Here is a 21,458-nt window from a genome sequence, read left to right as displayed (position 1 = left end):
AGTTTGCTTTAAACACATGCTTCTATCATCCCCTGAGAAAGTTCATATTTAAACTGTGAATCATATTGGAAAATTATAAAAACTTCCTCCGTCTGCCTATTTTTCTAACAATTTCTTTTCGTTTTCATGTAATTATTGAATGACATACGTGATAGGCAGGATATTTCATGTTGATACTGTGGATATACTCTGGCAAAAGTTCATGTGTTTATGCTTTAGAAGCTAAATACTGTATATGATGTGACATGCAATCTTACATTTTATGTATTTAAAAAAATATAAAGGAATTTTATCTGTTAACATCAAATTATACTTACTGTTTTGACTATAAAAATTTTGATACTGAGTAACTGACACCAGTAACTGACACCATGCTGCCTAATATGTTGAGACAAACATCTGTCCTAATTGCATTTATTAAAATAATGTACCTGTTCTGATTTACATACAAATTCAACTTAAGAACAAACCCACAGTCCTTATCTTGTATGTAACCCAGGACCTGTATATGTTAGTCATTTTTCTGGGATGTGCAATATTTCTGAGCCACACAAAAACATTGTGATCCATGTTAAGAGACTACAAAAGCTAAAAGCTATATGAAATAAAGTGCTCTAAAAAAGAAAAACAGACAGTTATAGAGAGAAAAAACTAAAACATAAATTGTTAAAATAATATTGTAAAATTTTTAAATTGGAAACAAATGTGTATCTAATAAATGGTATTACCAGAACTAGAACAGGCGTAATGCAATTTAGTACGATCTTTTATTAATATATTACATTTATATTCTGTTGTACAAATGGTAATACAGCCAAAAGTTTAATAAATCTTTCAGTTCAATTATTGATAAATGAGGTTTTTCAAATAGTTATTTGCATCACAGTAAAGAACTTAGAAAGGCTTTCATCTTTTAGTAAAGCTAGGCTTATAGTGAGAGGATACATTTTTCTGTTTTAATGATTAACTTATAGCATGTGAAATATCCAACATGAATACCAGTGAATCTTAATACACTGTGATAATAAAGTATTTTACTCCATATACACTATCAGGGTTACGTTTAAGCAGTCAACATTTAGTCAGATATAAAGGATTATTATTATTGGAATATTAAGCTGGAAATAGCAATACAACATATCCAGAGATGGTGTCCTGCCCAACATTAAATATAATAGCTTTTTACAATTTACATTTTTTAAGCCACACCAAATGGAGCATTTAAAATGCTCGGAGTAACTTAATTTATAGACCTCTAAAAGTCTTGAAAGTGTAGAAAATAAATATTTTTATTTAAAACCTAAAATACCAAAAATGAATAATTCTACTTACTCTTTAAAATATAAAGAGTATGGAAAATGACTTCACCATAATAAATCTCTAAACTCAAAGTTTTTACTTTACATAAAAGGGTAGACCACCCTTTTATATAAAGTAAAAATTGCGTTTTTACCTTTTTTTTCCCCAAAAAAAAGGTGAAGCACCTCCCCTTTCTGTCTTGATCACCCCTTTACAGCATGCCTGATATCAGAGGAGACATTTTTCTTCCCTGAGGGGAAAGAGATGCCATTCTAACGCATTTTCTTTTACAGCAGGCTACGTCAACCAATCCCGAACCTGTGCAGTGCCAAGTCCGGTGACACAGCCAGAAGAAGGATGAAGATTGCGCCTGCCACTTCCTGCACGCCGGAACGAAGGGGAATTCCAGGATGACGCAGTCAAGGAAAGCTTCAGTGCGATTGAGGGGTCTGCGGAATTTAAGTGTGTGTGTGATTGAGTGTGATTTTTTTTTTTTTTAATTTCAGTTTAGTTCTGCTTTAAGTAGGCTAATAGTAGTAGGCTAAAATCCTAAAGAGTGTCTCCAGTTCTGAAAAGACTAAGAAGAGTTAGATAATCTTTCATCAGTGAACCTGGGTGATCCAGCAAACCTGGAATAGATTTCATAAAAGTCATTTGCTATCTATTCTTATTTTTGGAGATGTCCACTATCTCTCTGTTGTGTCTCTCGGACAGGAAGTTAAGGTCAATTTGCCTAAAGGAAACTTGGTAAATTTTTTTTACTTTAACCTGAACTACAAAAATGTTTTGCCTATACATAAAGTCCAATTTAAAGTGGACTTATCACCACATTTTTGACATTAAATAAAAGGATGCCTTTTATTTATTTTTTTTTTTTTACTGTTTTTGGGGAAGACCCCCTTTCCTTCTGTTGGTAAAGACTGTCTTCATAGATAAAGAAAGTTTGTGCCAGAAAAGAAGGAAGCCAGGATGGCGTGGAACCTACTGGACTCAGTTGGCGTAGTGATTGAGGGCTTTTCACCAGTAAAGGTAGAAACTATTTTTTTTTTAATGAAAATTGTTCTTAAAAGTATTTGAAAAGCCCTTTATGTTAGGTTTTGAATATACAGTCGGTGGTGGACAGTTTGAATATCTGTCCTGTTTCTATTGCTGCCTCAGTCCCCTTTATGCATTGTCTTCTGTATGGAAATTGATTTGTCATGGGAGGGTAAGCTTATGTTTTATAATGGGTAAACCTTTTCTGATGACAACTGGGTATATCCTTTTGCAAAAGAGAGATGATCTCTTACTTCCTGGTGTGGGGCAGAAAGTAAGTAGGGAAAATTACTTGACGGTAGACAAAGCAAAAAAAAAAGACAAATACCCTACTCCATCCAAATGTAACAAAAAATGTTTTGGCTTTCTCTACAATTTGAGCAGCTTGTGTGATTGGCTCAAGATAACCTAAATAAATAAAAATAAATAAATAAAAAAAATAAATAAAAATAAAAGATGAATTTACATTCATATATTACTAAACTCAATGATAACAGGACACTACATTCAATATTGTATCAAACCTATCATCATGCTGATTAAACACCATTTTTTTGGCTATTTTTATAATATACAATATTATAGAAAGAATTATTAGAAATAGAAAGAATATTATTAGAAAAAAAACAATGCTTTATGATTTTTAAATCAACCTAGATTCATCTGAAAATACTGTACAGTTTTATCATTTTTGGGGTCTGTTAATGAAATACTTTACCCCAGATCCAACCAACTTTGACCAAAATTCATACATTTTTTCACACTGGTGTAATTCGAAAAAAGGAATGAATCATGATTAAAAGTTATTTCACATATTTTCCAAATAAATCTAATGTGAATAAAGTGTTCATTTTTAAAGTTTGGTGAATGTTGGGTGAAAACATATTTTAAAGAAAGACCCCTTTGTGTTTTGAAATATGAATTATTGTTTTGTCTATATGCTGTAAAATAAATTATGCAAAAAGGCATTTTTAGATTAAAACTGAAAGTATTTTGACATCCCATTTTTAAATATGGGGAGGTATGTTGTATGTTGAATATGTATGCATGTTTATGTCTTTTGTCTTATGTAATGCTATAGAAAAAGACTCTTAAACACAGCTGCAATTATATACACACGTCAAATGATTCTTTCCCAGACAAACGATTGTGCTCATATCACGAAAAAATCTGAAGTGTACATCATTCCCCAGATATTATTTATCAATATGTCACCAAAGATTGGTGAGCAACTGGATGGTAAGAACCACTGTGCATTTCAGTTCAGCAGAGCACAGCACAGCAGGGTGCTGTTCATTTGTCCTTTCCCCTTCCCTTCTTCAAAGAACAGAATAGTGCTGTGTGTACAGCACTCATTCATTCAGTTGTCACTGGAAATGTTCACAAAATATAATTTCTAGCGACAATTGGTAAGCATTTGATTTGATTGTAGCCTTTTTTAACACCTGTACTGTAGAAATTCTACTGGGGGAAGGATAGTTTGATACTCTCGGCCAGACATGCTCTATGCAGATGAACTGATGAGAACCAAGCTAATAGGTATATATGGCCACCTGCTTAGGGCACATTGGTGACCATGCGCTACTGCTCAACCATTTGAGTTCCAAGCACAGTTTTAAAAACTGAGCTAGGGTAGCATTTTTCTGCTACTATTTCTGAATAGTACCTGATCTCAGTGGCTGAGGTAGGTCATTGCAGGGTTTGATGCAGGGAATGCCAAATGCCAGTGTTAGAGCTAGCCCAGAAAATTTCATGTACATCTGGCGTGTATTTACCAACTGAAAATTAGATGTCAACAATTTATGGTTGATGAGCAGCATGTGACTGAAATATGTACTTGTGTCTATAAAAACTTGGAACCTTACCTGCAAGTGCTAAGTAAAGATTAAGCAGGAATAATTTAAAGTTATTAATCTTCCTGAGCAAACCAAAACATTTCCTTCTGAACAATACCCTGAACATTTGCAAAAAGATCTATTTCCTATGTTTCCTTTTTGCACCAGCTTTGTAGTTTAAAGGGCACTGAGAGTGCACTCCAAGAAAAAAATAGAACAGGCACTGCTAAACCAAACAAACCCACAGCTGATTATGCTGATTCTAAAACATATAAAATTGATTTAGTTCATTAAATGTTTAATAGAGCATAAATGGCCCAGCAGTTAAAAAAAGGCACAAAAAGTCCTAAAGGAATATGAACAGGGCTACCTTCTGGAGGAAAGGGAAGACAAGGGAGTACTTCTCTATTAAGCCGCCCATCAAAAGAGCTTGACTTTTGCAATGTTCTGAGTGGCCCTTCTGTTCTGTTGTCTTGGTTCCTTGTTTTTCTCTTTCTTCCAACCAATGAACATGGCAGGTGGGCTTATAGTGTAAATATTAGCTACCTACCAATCCAAACTTGCTTGCTTTGCCTAATTCACAATAATGCATTTTGTTAGTATAAATTTGGAACACAACACACTTAATGAACTTATTGCATCATTTTCACAATTTTTTATTTCCAGAAAATAGTGTGTGGCTGATCATTAGTTGTTTATTAGCTCCTGGCCATTAGTAGGACAATGAAAATGAGCTACAGAGGAAAATAAAATATAAATCACAAAAGATTCCCAGAGCTCCTTGAATTTTCTTTTTCTCCACTTGAGAGAGCACAGCAGAGTTCAACTCATTTCAGTAGTCCTGACTGTAATATATAAGAAAACAATTACATACTTGATTTTGCATTTAATAAGTGATGTTTTTGTGAATTAGGCTAAAGATATTAAACGGGTGATTGTGGCCACATAGATTTATACTGCTTCTGATCAATATTTACAAAATCTGATTTGTATTGAGTGGTAACATGGCACTTAGGCTTAGTCTACATGGACTATTTCCCCAAGCATTTAAACCCCCATGTTTGAAATTCCCATGAATTCTAGGGCGTATGTGGGCTGAATGTTTTTGAGCGTTAAAAAGAACTCTTCCTTCTGCTCATAAACAGATATGTTCCTATAAAAGCTTATAAATGCTTCCAATGAAATCAATGAGAGCGTTTGCAGACCTTTATAAGCATTTATTATATGCTTCTGTTTGCTTTTCTAGGTGTTTAAAGAAGGCCTGCTTTAAATACCTAGAAATGCTTATGAATGCCCATAAAAGTATTGTAGACTTTTATAAGCATTTTAGGCTTGCATTAAAATGCATTTAAACGATTGTATAAACTCCCAAAAACAAATTTAAAAATTGTATGAAAATTATTATGGTTAAAAAAAGTATATAGATTAGGCTTTATCAAGAAGATATTCATTAATACCCAATCATGCAATTCTCCAACAGTTTAGAGCCAGTTTTAGTCCATTGCCCTCATTAGTACATGGGAATATTTCATAACAAATATAGTGGTAATTCTTTATTCTGTATTTTCTAGAAACCTGTACTAGAATGTTTTTGTACAAGTTATGGATGTGATTTCTAACTCTTGAGTGAACAGATAAACTGAAATCTTAAAGCATTTGCTGCACCCTGCAGGCCAAGTCAAATCACCTACACTCATAAGTGTTCTTTAAAATGTGAATTTCAATATTTCTTTACTGTGTTTACCTAAAATATACTTAACAGTTTTAAAAATTACAATGTAATCAAAAAGTGACAAATTAAGAATAGAGTCACATGAAGCAATATGAATATCATCATATTTTAGGGAGAATATCATATAAACAATCAGAAAGAAACCAGCCAGCTCTGGCATATGTTCACTAAGGATGAGTGAGAATGCCTTCGACATTCTCGCAAAAATTTCCTTGAAGTTCTGATGGGTCTGCAAAATTTTGGCGGAATTTCGCAAAGCCATTGGAAATCCAGGAAATCATCATAGGAGGATTACCGTGGCTGCATTAATAAATGCAGCCTGGGGACTCTACTGTCAGTGAGCGTTTCCTGGGCACTACACGTCAGAATGAGGGCCCTCTTTCTGAGCTGTAGTGCCTGGGGATCTCTCACTGAGAAGAGGATTCTCACGTCTCCATTCATAAATGCGGCCGCAATAATCCTCCTCTCATGAGCAGCCAGCTAGACTCTCACTGTGTTCCTGGATAGAGAAACTATATCCAAGAACACAAATCACTAGTACAGGGCGGCAACAGCAATCAGGGGAGTGGAGCTGTCAGCTCCGCTCCCTTGATTGCTGTTGCAGCCCTGTAGTATGTGTTCCTGGATAGAGTTTCTCTAGTTTAGCCTTCAAAACAATATTTAATTAGACATTCATATTTGAGAAACTTGCTCCTCTGTATACTAGTGTCCCTTAGGGATCAGCTAGCAAATTTATTAAATTCAGTCTAGCAGCTAATTGGGCTTACCAAACATGTAGGCGAGAACGTCCTTTGTAAATTCAGCCCGCTAGACAGAATTTTTGGGACCTGCAAGACCAATCAGGGGAGCAGAGCTGTCAGCAGTTTATCTTTCAGTAATTTCTTTATCTTTTTTCTATTATATATGTGATATACAATGACTCTAAATACATTCTTGTCCTCCTCATACAGGCCTCGGAAAATATCTGCATCCACCCTTAGGGATCAGCCAGCAAATTTATTAAATTCGGTCTTGGGGCGAATTGGGCTGATCTTGCTTACCAAACATGTATGCGAGAACGGCCTTTCTAAATTTGGCCGGCGAGACAGAATTTTTGGGACCTGCAAGACCAATCAGGGGAGCAGAGCTGTCAGCTCTGCTCTCCTGATTTCTCTTGCAGTCCTTTACTAGTTGTATGTGTTCTTGGATAGAGTTTCTCTATCCTAGAACACAGGAGTCCTGTGTTCCTGTATAGTGAAACTCTATCCAGGAACACATACTACAGGGCTACAACAGCAATCAGGAGAGCGTACCTCCTATAGTGATTTCCTGGGTTTCAAAATTTCGCGGACCCATCGGAACTTCGAGGGAAATTTTCATGGGAATGCCAGAGGCACTCTCGCTCATCCCTATCCAGCATCCCTATTTAGCAGTGTTTTTTTAACTACCTACAAACACTGACCCCAGCCAAGGCCAAACAAAAGGGCAGTCTAGGACAATTCAACAGAAGGGTGGCAGGAAAGCAACAGGACCTACAAACTATTCTGCTGAAATAGTTCATGGTTTAGAGAAAGGACAGCACCACTTTGGCCTCTTGGCTTTTATCTTGAGTGCTTAGGGACTACTTTGGCATCTTGATGCCTGAAGACCCTAGGTACCGGAGAACCTTGTGTTCTGCTCCAGCCACAACACTAGTACAGATGGAGAATGGGGATTAGAGGTAAGCAGCGATGTTTAGCACAAATAAGACTTCTGAGGTTGAGGACTGTCCAGCCTAAAACAGTTGTGGTCCCTTTCTTTCTCTCTCATTGTCAGTAATTATATTTATTGTATAACATGACATCCAGAAAAAGAGTATTTTCAGAAATTTACCATTAGTAATTTCACAGCACAGGCTCCAACCACACATTTCACCTACCACCTATTGCCAGCAGAGGGAGGCGTAGCATTGTTCAAAGGCACCTGGACTAGGATCATTCCTAAAATATTTAATATGGACACATTTGGTTGGAAGAAACGAAAATCTGTTTAAAGAAACTTTAAATATAAAATGTGGCTAATAAGTAACTGGCAATAATGCATTCTTATTTGTCTATCATATTTCTTAGGTATCCATATTCCTATCCAATGTGTTTTTAGCCAGTCTTTAAGGTTAAATATGCAGCGTTACTATAATTTTGTTAAACTTGTTTTGCACAGCAGAAGCATATGATCAGTAATGACACAGAAACACTTGACCTAAATTATAACAGTGCAACTTTCTGTAATTTAGGCGAATTAGTTATTTTGTGAATTGACATCATCCGATAATTACTGATCAGGCTGAACTGCTTTAGCCAGTAAATAATATAAGTAATAAGTATAAATATATAAGTATAAGAGTGCTGAGATCTTCATGTGTCAAAACCATAAATATATCCACAGAAGTACATAAGCAAGAACAATGCACTAAAACACATGGAGCTCAAAGACCATCCCTATCCAGAAAAAATGAGGCCAAAATGAGTCTAAAAATTGAATTGTTGCATTCTTTATGTAGGTCAATACTGCAGGTATCTATTATATTATAAATATTATATGAATTGTAATTATTTACATAGTACCAATGTTTTATATAATTACGTAAGTGTCCCTCAAAAACATCCTTAATTTCATAGTCATAGTCCCAAATAAAATTTATGATAGAAGAAGGCATTGCTACAAGACAAGATGGAGCCATTAAACTACAGTTCTGCCCCCACCAGCTGCACATTCTGGTCATACTGCCTCTAACCCCCCCCCCCCCCCCCCCCCCCCCCCCCCCCTTCCACTGTGGTGCTCGGCCAATGCAGCAGTATATGTTTGTATATTTTAAATGGTACCCAAAATGCACATATGTATGCATAAATGGCCTCTAAGGCAGTGGTCCTAAACATTTTGCACGTCGCGGACCAGTAAGTGCACCGACTCATGCGCGGGGAGTGGTGTGTCACTCAAAAGGGAAGAAACTAACCCCAGAGTGACGTCACGATGCCAGAACTCGCCCTCTTTCCAGAGACACAACCTGCCCACCGCTCCTAGCTTGTGATGTCTCTGGGAGACATGGTCCGCGGCTCTGGCCAGTGCACCTTCCCAAGTGGGGTCCTTCTACTGACCCCGCTGGTGGGTGCACCGGCCAGAGCCGCAGTGTCTGCCATGGGTGGGTCGCATACCGGGGGTTGGGGACCTCTGCACTAAGGGACTTATCAATAGGTGAACATAATTTATTCTCCACTTCATTGTTATCAATTAAAGTATGAACAGGTTTATCTGGAGAACAGGTTTTTAAAAGTGAAGATGAGAGATACCATAATACCTCTGAAGTGGTAATCAGAAAGGCTAATGGCCTTGATTGTCATCTTACAGTTATCTGTTCTCTGGATACATTTTTATTTAGGACCTTAGTTTAGTTTTGCCAGACACTGTTTTAAAACTAGCTGCTATTATGTGGCAAAACTTTGCAAACCTCTCCTGTGTCAAGCAGACCACATAACGAATTGTTGAGGTGTCTGTGAAATCGCAGATGTTTTATTATAGATATGTGCTCACTCTTACAGTGCTAAATCTTTTGTAATAAATTATAGATGTCCGTGCAGGAACATGGCCAACTCTGTAATTGCAAGAATATAGTTGTGCTCAACTTTTCTTTTAATCACATCTCCTAACAAATAATACTTTAGGAAGCACCCCAAAGCCACATACATACACATTCAGTGTCTTAACTGGCTTGGGGGTGCTACCCAAAGTGTACAATTTGGAGTGATGGATAAGGGTAGAAATGTGTTGAACCTTGGTTTTTACCATGGACCAGGTCAAAGCAATTATTAGTAAGAATCAAAAGAAAAGTTCAGTACAATTGTATTCTTGCAATGACACTGTATTTGACCGAACATACTACAAACTTTATTTTCACCCTAAGGCTATCTTCTTTCTATCACAATGGGTGCTGGTATTATAGCAGGTACACTTAGGGAGTTATAAATTGGTACTCTCTTCTCAATTAGATTTCCATGTAACCAGAATACTCCTACTTCCTGGCTCAATGTCAGTGCTTATAAATGACAATGATTCATATAGGGAAGGGAGAGGTGTAGTTCAGGTAGATTATTCAGCTACCTTTTTTTCCTGTCCATGTAGGTGGGATGGATCTCAAGGTGGATCTGTCATAGGGAGTACACTACCATATATTAAACATAAGTGCATTGAATCAACCAAATCTAGATCTGCAACAGATTTGACCAATTTGGTTTAATTTGACCCAAGGTCAAACAGAAAAGCTAGGTTTGAAACAGAGCAAACCAACTCTATATCATATATGACTACCAAGAAGTGACAGGAAAAAAAAAATATTGGGCCAAGTTACCAAGGTAATGCACATGTTTGTAGAGACAACTAGGGTAATATAATGGAGTTCTACAGGTAAGTAGTGTGGTATGTGCAGGAAGACCCACTAGTATATTGCAGAGCCCAGCAGTTGCCATTGATCATGTGCTTTCTGTAATAGTACACACAGAAACTACAAAGTACACACAAGCTCAGCACTGAAAAGAGACAGGGAGGTTTATGTCTTTTCTTCAAATCCTTACTATGTTTTTATGGTCTGCCAGCTGTTTTTTTTTTTTTCCTAAAGTACTTTTGTAGGTTGGTCTATACATGGACTGACAAGAAACAGGCAGAAACAGAGTTAGTGTCTACATGTATAGAATCTGTGACAGCAGGAATTTGCAGGAACACAAGTAGGACAGAAGAAATATTTCTGCAGCCATGTGCATTTCAGTGAGCACCTTTCTGTGGTCTTTTTACAAACTACTAATAACACATAGTATTATATCCCCTGCTAGAACTAATGCTCTTACTTTCCAGATACCTACATTTATAAACTCTGCTCCTCTTTTCATATCTGTTTCTGATTTGCTATTCTTTTTAAGGCTTGGCTAGACTTCTGGAATTTGACTTGATCTCATGGTTACTCCTGGTTATGACTTGAATTCTAGTCACTGTCATTTGTCTGCCATCTGCATTGCCTGACCTGAACCTTTCCACATCTCTACCTTATGATCCGGAATTAAATCTAATCCAACCTCTGTTCATCAACTGGCACCAATGAGGCACATTTATGTTTTTCTTTAAAATTGTAAAAAAAAAACAAACATTTTCCTCTGCTTTCTTCATATGACTTGTAAGCAGTTGCCCTTAGTCTCTTGTCTCCAGTACAATATAATTTATGTGCCCTTGCTACTGATATTGGAATTGCAGAAGTACTGAAGGTTACAAATGAGATTTCAGTAAGCACAGAATGAGAGGATGTGAGTGTGTTTATATTTCCCTAAAGAGTATTTTGTAAACACAATTACAATATATGTAAACACAGACTGAATTATGTTTAGATTGCTGAGACATTGTCTATATTTACCATTTTTTTAAGTCAAATACATCTATTTAATTTTTCTTAATTTTTATTACATCTCCTGGCTGTGCTCTGGAAATCCTACTGACTCTTAGCAGCCACTTCTTGTCTACACGCATGAGCTCCAGTGATGGCAGCATGGAATTTCACACGGTGGGTTTCCTGATGGTAATAGCACTATGCCTGCATAATATGTGTTCAAAAGGCCACTTGTTCTCACCAGGAATTTTTGAAATAGAAGTTACAGATTTTAAAATAAACTTTTGAATCTTGATTGGCCAGGCCGGAATAACGTAACTCCTGTGCATGCCCATGGGAATTTATTCATTTACAACTGCTATAAATGATGGAACTGTACACTATGAAGAAGATTATGAATAGGCAGGTTAGTTTGTTTTATTGCAGAAGGAACAGGCGGTGTCCCTTCTAATAAATGGCTGACTGCTTACCGTACTAGTTTTTTAATTATTTCCACTTTAAGTATGCATCACACTTTAAAAAATTAACAGATTATGATTTAAGTATTCACATTCCATATTTGTCTCTTTAATGTTAAAAAAAAGACTCTGAGCTAGAACAAGCTTGCAGACAATGAGGACTAAGGGCCTGATTTATTAATGCTCTCCAAGGCTGGAGAAGATACACTTTCATCAGTGAACCTGGGTGATCCAGCAAACCTGGAATGGATCACTGATGAAAGTGTATCCTCTCCAGCCTTGGAGAGCATCAATAAATCAGGCCCTAAAAGTCAGAACTCCTGCATGTTTTTTCCCAGTCTGCAGTTTTATAAGTAAGCCAAGATGATAGCCCCAGACCCTACAACTTTTAAATAACAAATTAGCTAAAGCAAATAACTTAAACCTGTAAACGGGAACTTTACTGTAAAAATAAAAAATTGGGATTAGGAAGGCCCGATGTTTTTTTTCTGCAAAAGAATTAATTTACCTGCCTGTTTGGATTTTGTCCTATAATGTACACTGAGCTCAATGTATGATCCTGGCTGCTGGGAATAAATAAACTCCTGCATGAATGCCAGTTATTCTGGCCTGCCAATCAAGATGGCCAAAGATCCTGAACCCAGAAGAGAACCAGGTGAAGATGCCAGCTCCCAGAGAAGGAGCATGGAGAGATGAGTGTACCTAAAAAAATTTTAATATTTTAACAGGCAGGTATTTTAATTTTACTGCAGAAGGTACATTGCCTGTCCTTCCTGCAATTAAGAATTTGCTTTCTCGCAAGTTTTTACAGTATAGTTGCTCTTTAAAAGAAACCCGTGTTGAGAACAATATGCATAGCACCATTGCTGACCTCATTCTGAAGATGCTAGATTTCTGGATGCTTCTGATTTTTAGTATTTTCTAGTTACTGACCTGAAACAAATGTGCAACCAGTGAAGTTAAAAATTATTATTACCATTACTCAATATTTATTTAGCACCATCATATTATGCAGCGTTGTACAAAGTCCATAGTCACGTCACTAGCTGTCCCTCAAAGGGGCTCACAATCTAATGTCCCTACCATAGTCACATTTCTTTATTACAGTTTAAGGTCAATTTTTTGGGGGGAAGCCGAGTAACCTAACTGCATGTTTTTGGAATGTGGGAGGAAACCAGAGTACCAGGAGGAAACCCACGCAGACACAGGGAGAACCTGCAAACTCCATGCAGACAGTGTCCTGGCCGAGATTTGAACCTGGGACCTAGCGCTGCAAAGACCAGAGTGCTAACCACTGAGCCACCGTGCTGCCCCAAAAATCCTAATCTGCATACTTCTTTGAAACATTGGCCCAGAAAGTATTTAGACTATTAGATTAGAATGACCGTATGGCCGCCATTATTCACATAGAGAAGCAAGTATGGCAGCCTGCTTTTTACATTGCTTTTAGTGCTAGAATGACGTTACAGATGTGCTGCAGCAGGCACTACTGTATATCTGGCTGCAGAAAGAATTGGTCCAAACCTTGGGGAGAGCTTACCTATCCAACCTGAGGCTGCCAGGGGGCTTGTCACAATATACTTTAATATACATTTCTGCATGGGCAGCCACTCTTATTCTTTGAGACAATGCATAGCATCTAAACCAGGAAGAAAACATTCAACCGCTTAAATCATATGCCATTCTAAGTCTTCCATAACTGTGGTTTGCCTTTTAAATACTTTTTCCTGCAGCATCAGACTGACACACTAGGGACCAGTAAATGGAAAGTGGCAGCCTCTTTGATAGTGTGGTTTATGTAGTGGTGACTTTGAGAACATTGACGTCTTTCTACCATGATGGTTATTAATTTAAATTCCGTTTATGCATGGCTGATGACATTATCTGTAGGATCCTGAAACTTATCACACATCATTCAGGCAACAGTGTGACACCTGGGAAATCTTAAAGGACCCAACTCTAAATCTAGCACTGGTGGCTGCCATCGCCTGACACCCAAATGATAGACATCTTTGCTGTAGATGTGTACTCACTCCATGGCCAGTCGTTCTGGAGACAGACATCAGGGTTAAATGGCGGGAGGTACTTTTTAATGTATTAAGGTTGCAGAAATATCAGATTAAACTGAAAACTTAACCTTGGCACACTGGCAACATTTCCTAGACAGCTTTAGCATTTCCATCACCATTGTTGATACAGTTCTTAGGCTGGTTAACTATTTATGTACAAAGGGTACTGATGTTTTACAGACGTAGATCAAATCTTTTCATATTATGTGCAATACTTCCTCTGTTTTGAAAGGGTGGGCTTAGGACAATGGGTATGGCAATTTCCTCTGGTGTGTTCCAAGTCCTCTATTCCAAAAAAAATCACATCTACGTGAAATAATTAGCTCTTTCCTATATCAAGAAGAAAACATTTGTATGTTTTATCATGGTGACATAGTCAATGTGTCATATCTCTTTGATTCTAAAGAGACATGTCACTGTATTACTATCCTTTGATCCGGAGAGACCTGACCTATTTTAAATGTGTCTTCCTTTCGTTATTTTTTCGTATAGGGAAATAAACAAAACAGCTTCCCATGACATTTAAAATGGAAAACATTATTTATTTACTAGAGTCTTTATAACTATAAGCAACTTACAGTATATCAGCCCCATAAAGACAGTTGTGCCAAGGGTCACTGATCTTTAGCACTGACATCCTCTTTCACATAACCTTTTCAGTGCCAGAAGCTTTTTTAGATTATGCAGCCTTTACTGTAAGTATACTGTTAATCTCTCATTAATGTAGCAGCAGAAAGGTTAATCTTGTCTGGCTGCTGTATGTCACCAATAAAAAAAAAGCAAATCTTAGTTCCAGAAGTCCTGCTATCAGAAAGGGATAAGAAGCATTTGTGCCTTAAGCCACAGCTGTGTTTTGTGCCTGTGTATTATGGAGGCCTGCTAGACCGGCTGTCTAAATGAGTAGCTGTCTCTCACCCCTCCCATCCCCTCCCTTTTTTCCCCTCTCCTGTTCTTTTTTTTCCCTTCTCTTTTCCTGCTGAGAGATTGCAAAAAGGAGCTTTTACGCTTCAGCCTAAACGTCTATTCATTCCACCGTCATTGCTTGCTATTTTGCGCTGTGGAGTAAAAAAACAAGGCATTAAACCGTATACCCAACAGCATCATCGCTGAAAGGTAGGGAGGCTGAACTGAAGTCACTGTCAGTAGGGAGACAAAAAGAATTCCTGTTGTGATTTCAATTGTACACTGTTTATTTATATGTGTGATAGGGGAGCCTAAAGGCCTGCAGTCTTATGTCAGACAGTGAACATTGGGTTTCCTCCATATCTTTGCTTGTTTCTATTTATAGAAGACCGCTTGTTTATAACCGTCCATGTTTATTTTACAAATTATATTACATATTGCATTGCAGAAATTTACAGTATGTCATTTTTGTGTATTTTGACTTTTGCCAACTTGTACCCATACACTGCATCAGTCAAAGTCAAGTTTGTTTCAGCTGTCTATATATTTTGCAGATTGTTGTGACACTTTTTTTGAATGTCATTATTTGACCTTACTGTCCTGGATTTATTTTGCATGGATTGGTATTCCAAGGTTCCCAATGAAATTGATTCAAAATCCACTTTTAATTCTGCTGGTAATAACGTGGGTGTGCGCATGGAAATCTTGATGATGAGTTAACTCATTTCATGCCAGAGGGCATGTTTTTGCCTGTAACTTTTCCTATTTTATGACATGTAGTCTCTCCTCTTCCTGTTTTGAATCTCTGATATCTTTTTTTTTTAAATATGACCATTTTGTTTTTTCCATGCATAGCTATATGGCTATAGTTTGGTTATCTGATGTAAAATGTGTACCTGCATTGTGGAAGAAGCTTCACCAAGGGTCAATGATATGTTGTTTCTTTATGCCTGGGACATGTCTTTCAGTTTATCAACATGCTGACAATATCTGGGATTCATGGTTCTCTTGTTGTCTGCAGTACAAAAGGGCAGAAGGTGAACACTAATGAACTCTTCCACTGCTACAGTATTTTCTGTGAAAGCTAATTACCATCAACAGGCTCAGTGATGATTGTCAGACTCATTTTAATCTGTTCAGTTGCTGAGAACATTTAGAGTTTACCTCAAATGTTGTGAAAAATACTGCTCCCCCATCTCACAGACAGGAGGGTCAAACCAGTTTACACACTGGCTCTTTTATGTTTTTATCTCTACCCAGAGAAAGAGATTTCTGTTTGACGTGTTGATCTTTAGCTTCTGGTTTGCATGTATACATTTTATGTGTCTACGGAGGAAAAAAGGTGTGTATATTTCTATGACATTTCTAGAATTCCTTCAACTTTACCTAAACTTATTATCTGAAGTCCAAATCTAATTAAACACGTTATTGCAAGGTGAATGCATGTGTCAGAGTGCCTTGAAGAAACCACAGAAATATGCAAAGTGCCAATACTGACCTCTCTCCTAAAATGTCAATTTGTTGATACTTTGAGTGATTGATCTGTAAATGTATGCAGCAGGCTCGGACAGTGTGAGGTCAGAAACTGCATATTCTTCCCCAGTTTGTAATAAAGTCAATGGTTCAACGTGGCAGCCAGGCATCTAGCATTTTTACAAAGGAGCCAAGCAGTCATGGCCTACATGTTTTCCTATAGGTATGCTTTATTGTGTCTGCTTATATACCATTCAAAAACATTGTGCAGACAGCAACATTGATGTGCACTCACCCATGTTCCCATATACATGGTGATTCTCAATAATAAATACTTCTGCCACCTTAAAGCTTTGTACACACGTTAGATGATTGCTGCCCAAGAAAAACAGTTGTGCTTGCCAGGGGTGAAAATCTGTACAGCAGGTTCCTTGATGTTGTTCATCAATCTTGCATGGCAGATTGATAAACAACTGATTGGGGACAACCTCTATGGTGGAGAGCACAGTGGGGTTTCACTTGTTTGTCCACTTCCCTCCCCATAGAACAGAACAGTGTGTACAACGCTTGTTCATTCATCTTTCACTGGAAAGGAGCATGAAAGATCTCTTCCAACAACAATTGTCTGACATTTATTTAATGTCTGCATGGGGCTTAAGAGCTGCACTGCCAAATCCACTAATACAAACTTGAAATGCAAAATGAAAGTAAACTTGTGATTTTGTGCTCTGGTCCATTTAAATATCTCCTCCTTTATTTATATATATATGCTTGTGTCACATCCAGGCCACCATGCCTTCTAAGGCAAAGGACAATTAAAGTAAATAGGAATGTGTATTGATAGGTTTGGCTCCATACACTTTTTCAGGTTTTGTGTTTGGTATGCAGCTTTTCAGGTATGATATGTTTTATTTTGTTACATTTCGTCTGCTCTCTCCTAGTCCATTGGTAAGATTTTGCTTTGTTTTATCTGTGACCTTGGAAGGCACAGACACAATTGCTGATATTGCAAAGCACACTACCTGTTTAAAAAAGAAAAAAAAAAACTAAAAGGATGGAAGCTTATCCTCTGTGCCATTTTCCTCTAGTCTAAGGAAAACCCATCCACATATGCATATGTGCTTCAAGCCAGTGGCCTCAGTTTTTTTGTTTATATCTAGTGCAGAACATCTGTAATGTTCTGGCCATGCACGCACATGACAACTGTAGAGACATCTATGGGATTGTATCCACCCCCTTATCACACTTATCCTATACATGCAACAAATATATTTCCAGTGCAAACTACTTCTAAGGCAGTGCTTGCTATCTTTCACAGCAAAGCTGAACAAGGTCAGCTTCAGCATCCTAAAACCTGTAGGATGAGAACTAAAAAATGATAGCTTCTATATGAGGCAGTAACAAAGCCTAAAATCCCAGGAGGACAGGGTCTTCAGACATGAATATTTAACTATGTAATGCTTGCTAAGTAACTGAATTCAGGACGTGGTATTCCAGGATATATTGAAAACCACATCAAAACACCAGTTCTGCGAGACAATCGGAGAATCACATCCCTTCTTCCCTACCTACACCCTTCCAACACCATTAATGTCAATATTTGTTATATGGGCAACTCTGGTTACTTTGGGTGAAAGTTGTCTAATAAGTGACCCAAAATGCAGCATGAGCTAGTGATATGGCAATGGACTTTGTAAAGCGCTGCATAATATATCGGCGCTATATAAATATTGACTAATATTAATGAGCAAATTGTTAATAAATAATGACTTCCAAAGCCTCCACAGAAAAGAGCTTCTTGTCTATAGTAGACACATCAGCCCAGATACCAGACAACCCAGGTGCAGTGTCAGATATTCGTGTGTATGCAAGCAACCAGGAGGTCACTAATGTATTTCCAGGAGGTTCATCTTGGAGATTTTTTCGGCTTTCAGTAATTTGTGAACTCGATGACCTGAAATTGCATTTGTGTTAGTTACAGTGATTGCTCAGCAAATCAGGAATGTTCCATGTTTCTCCTTTTTAGTATTATATTTTGTTTTTCTTCACTTTTGGCACTATTGTTTCATAATTGTTTTATACAAATTCTGTTTGTGTGCTCTTGTGCATGTGTGCTTAAGGCATATCCGCATTAAACCAGATATAATAATACAATAGTAATTCCTAGTAAATGCTGATAAGCTAAATTTCTATGGTTGTGATTGTGCAACAATCTTTCATAGTCTACGGACTACAAATACATTTTTAGTAATTCAGTACTATTTAATATATTGTGAATCCCTGTGTATTGTTACATGGATTTAGATACATACCTTGCTAAGCTATCTAAACTTTTAAATCCCAGGTTCCAAAAGAATAAATTCTACCTATTCATATCCCTCTTCTCTTTCTAAGCCACATTTTCCATCCTCTTACCTTGAAAACTGCTCCAAAGTGGCAGCTCTTACAGTTTCCCCGTTCATTATGGCCCTATTTGCAAAGAAGAATGGCGTATACATACACTTTACCAGGGTATGGCATGTGAGGCCATCATTGTCTTTAAATCCCAATTTGTAAAGTCTAGGGTCATGATGGCTACACCTCCTGAAGTCGAGTACTACAGAAGTTGCCGCCATGATTGCCTGTTCAGACAGTGTAGAGTTTAATGATGCTGGCCATTTGTCAACCCAGAAAGAGGTAGAAGTTAGACATTTAAACAGTAAAAACAGGGAAAAGAAAGTGAGTTGGGCAGTGAAACTGCTACTCGATTATGAGCAAGGTTTAGTACATAAAAAAAGGCAAAAAACTGAAAATGGAATTAGGACTGTGTCTCTATGTGATTAAATTAAAGTGATAGGGCTTTGTGCTCATAGGTCTATTTGATAATAACATGATGAAGGAGACAGATGCAGAGAAGAGAAGGACAGCACCATAATATTTTCTAAACAGACAGAATGTGTTTACTGTCAAACCCTAAAACTGCTGTAAATAGACAAGATAATAGGAATGAAGAGCAGGCTTCAAATTTTTATTATGCTCTCTCTCTCATTTAGGGTCAGGTACAGCAGAGAACAGAAAATTAGAGCAGGACCTCTACATGCTACCCTGTACACTGCATCCCTCTTTGACTGGAAAGCCAGCCTGTAGACATCAAGGTGCCAATATGCCTAATTCCAGTAGAAATGTAGACTGATATGAGGGTCAGAGGTTTTTTTGGTCCTTAGATCCTCTTGTGTGTAAATTGAGGCATCCAAATACACCTTAAGTGTTGTGACTGCATGGAAATCAGTTACTCAGAAGCCCAATGGACTAGAGAGCTACCAAAGATTTCACCTTTGGAACTTTGTATACATATGGTACCCTTGTTCAGTCACGGTATAAATATGTATATGTATTTGACATGTTTGTGTATGCAGAAATAATGTTATATTCTATATAAAAGAAATGATGACAGCCTAATTAATTTTTAAATATTCAGTTACAAAACGGTTGGTTTAATAAAAAGTGACTTGGGCAAAGTAACACCAAGCTATAAGGTAAGCATCTAAGAGACCTTAGCAATGTGCCAGGAAGAATAGTAAGCATTGAACAAAGCCATGTGGACCACACATTACTTATTGTTAATATTTTCATGTTACATACTGTAGATAACTCAATTAAAATATGTTTCTGCTTGGTTAGTGTGGGAGGAATAAGACCTAGGCTGATAGCAGTGCAGTTTCTGGCACAGAATATATTGTTTAATATTTAAGAGTTGGAGACCAGACATCAACCAGCATTCCATTGGGTTCTGGAGAAAGGGCTACTTGCATTGCCATGGAAAGGAAACCTGTCAAATCTGACTGAAAGCAACAATTTGAGAGCAAGCAGATAAAGTGCTAAAATGTGCATTGGGTGACTGACGTCTGAGAATAATGTAGGAGTTATTCCTGCTTTAAAAAGGCTCACAGATGTTAAATAGGCTTCATGTTTATGTGCTTTTTTTATAGGCAATACTACAAAAACATTTCTGCTGACAAAGGTTACATGTGAGATAGCTTTAGCATTTCATCATTCCTTTATTTGTTTGGCATCAAAAATAACAAACTCCTCTAACTTGTTATTATTAATAGTATTATGCATTTCCTGCCTTAATTAAATCTCCATATTTTTAAAGATAAGGACAGACGGAAGTTCTGGCATACAGAAGCTTTGATAGATCAATCTTCGCAGACAGAATTTTGAAGTTCTTTATTAAAAAGTCTCACTCACTGTGTCAATTCATATGTATGGAGTTACATAGTGAGGCTTGTTAATGAACAGCGATCAGTGGCCTCTTTCATCTTACTAGACTAGTTGTTAGTAATCTTAATTACCATCTTATGAGCACAGTATATGCACTAAAAGACTAGAAGTGGTCCTCACCCTTTAAAAAGATGTTGTGTCAAAAACTCCCACTAATCAGTCTTGTTATTTTAGGATTTTACAATAATTTGAGTTTAATACCTCCTAGATTGTAAACTCTTACAATCCTGTGTCACTGTCTGTATCTGTTTGTCATTTGTAACCCCTATTTAATGTACAGCGCTGCATAAAAATTAGCGCCATATAAATCATCTTTATTAATAATAATAATAATAATAATAAAAATAATAATTCCAATTGAATAGGGAATCTAATGGCATTAAAAATGTTCCATTTGGAATTTTGATTTTCAGATTATAAACTTTGTGACAAAGCATTGACACTTGTGATGAAATTGCTCTGTATCAAATCTTTTTTTTATTTCATGCGGATTCTGGTTTGTTGACCAGTACAGAGCAAGCAGGCAGTACTTTATTGGGGTAGCTTTGAAAAAGCCATAGCAAATTGTATGATACTTGGGAAAATCTCGCGTTTAGAATAGGTTACATTTTTCTGAAGTGAAATGGGGCCCTTTGCCATGGTTTTTGACCTCCATGTTTTGTATAAGATGATAAAGCAAAGCAGGTCATACAACGTGCAGTTAAGAAAAATGCAATGTATACTAAGATTGATTGCACATGTACATATACCAGAAGACGTATATTTGCATTTATCTGTAACACTGTTTGAGCAATGTGTTCTTCAGCAAAGCTACATCTTGTGAATGTTAACAGTTCATTGGATATTTTTAGATATTTAATATTTATTATTATTTATATTGTGTTATACATGACATAAAATTGTGTATGTGTTGAAGAGGACATGTTTTGTAAACAAGTTTCTTAACCACCTGAGCGATAAACCCGACCTTGGTTCGGGTTAAAAAAAATTACAATTATCAATAAACCC

General features: G+C 37.0%; 1 protein-coding gene across 1 annotated transcript in view; it reads left to right on the top strand.

Moving 5' to 3' along the window:
• Positions 1 to 14,725: 14,725 nt before the first annotated feature.
• The window catches only part of C8H1orf21 (chromosome 8 C1orf21 homolog), a 57,286-nt gene continuing 50,553 nt past the window's right edge, over positions 14,726 to 21,458 (top strand). The window contains exon 1 of the mRNA XM_072420115.1: positions 14,726 to 14,924. The gene's annotated coding sequence lies outside the window, so the exon portion shown is untranslated. The remainder of the gene's footprint in view (positions 14,925 to 21,458) is intronic.

This window comes from Pyxicephalus adspersus, chromosome 8, assembly GCF_032062135.1.
Source record: "Pyxicephalus adspersus chromosome 8, UCB_Pads_2.0, whole genome shotgun sequence".
Taxonomy (NCBI): Eukaryota; Metazoa; Chordata; class Amphibia; order Anura; family Pyxicephalidae; genus Pyxicephalus; species Pyxicephalus adspersus.
Note: the sequence above shows the minus strand (reverse complement) of the source record. Positions and strands in the feature narration are given on the sequence as shown.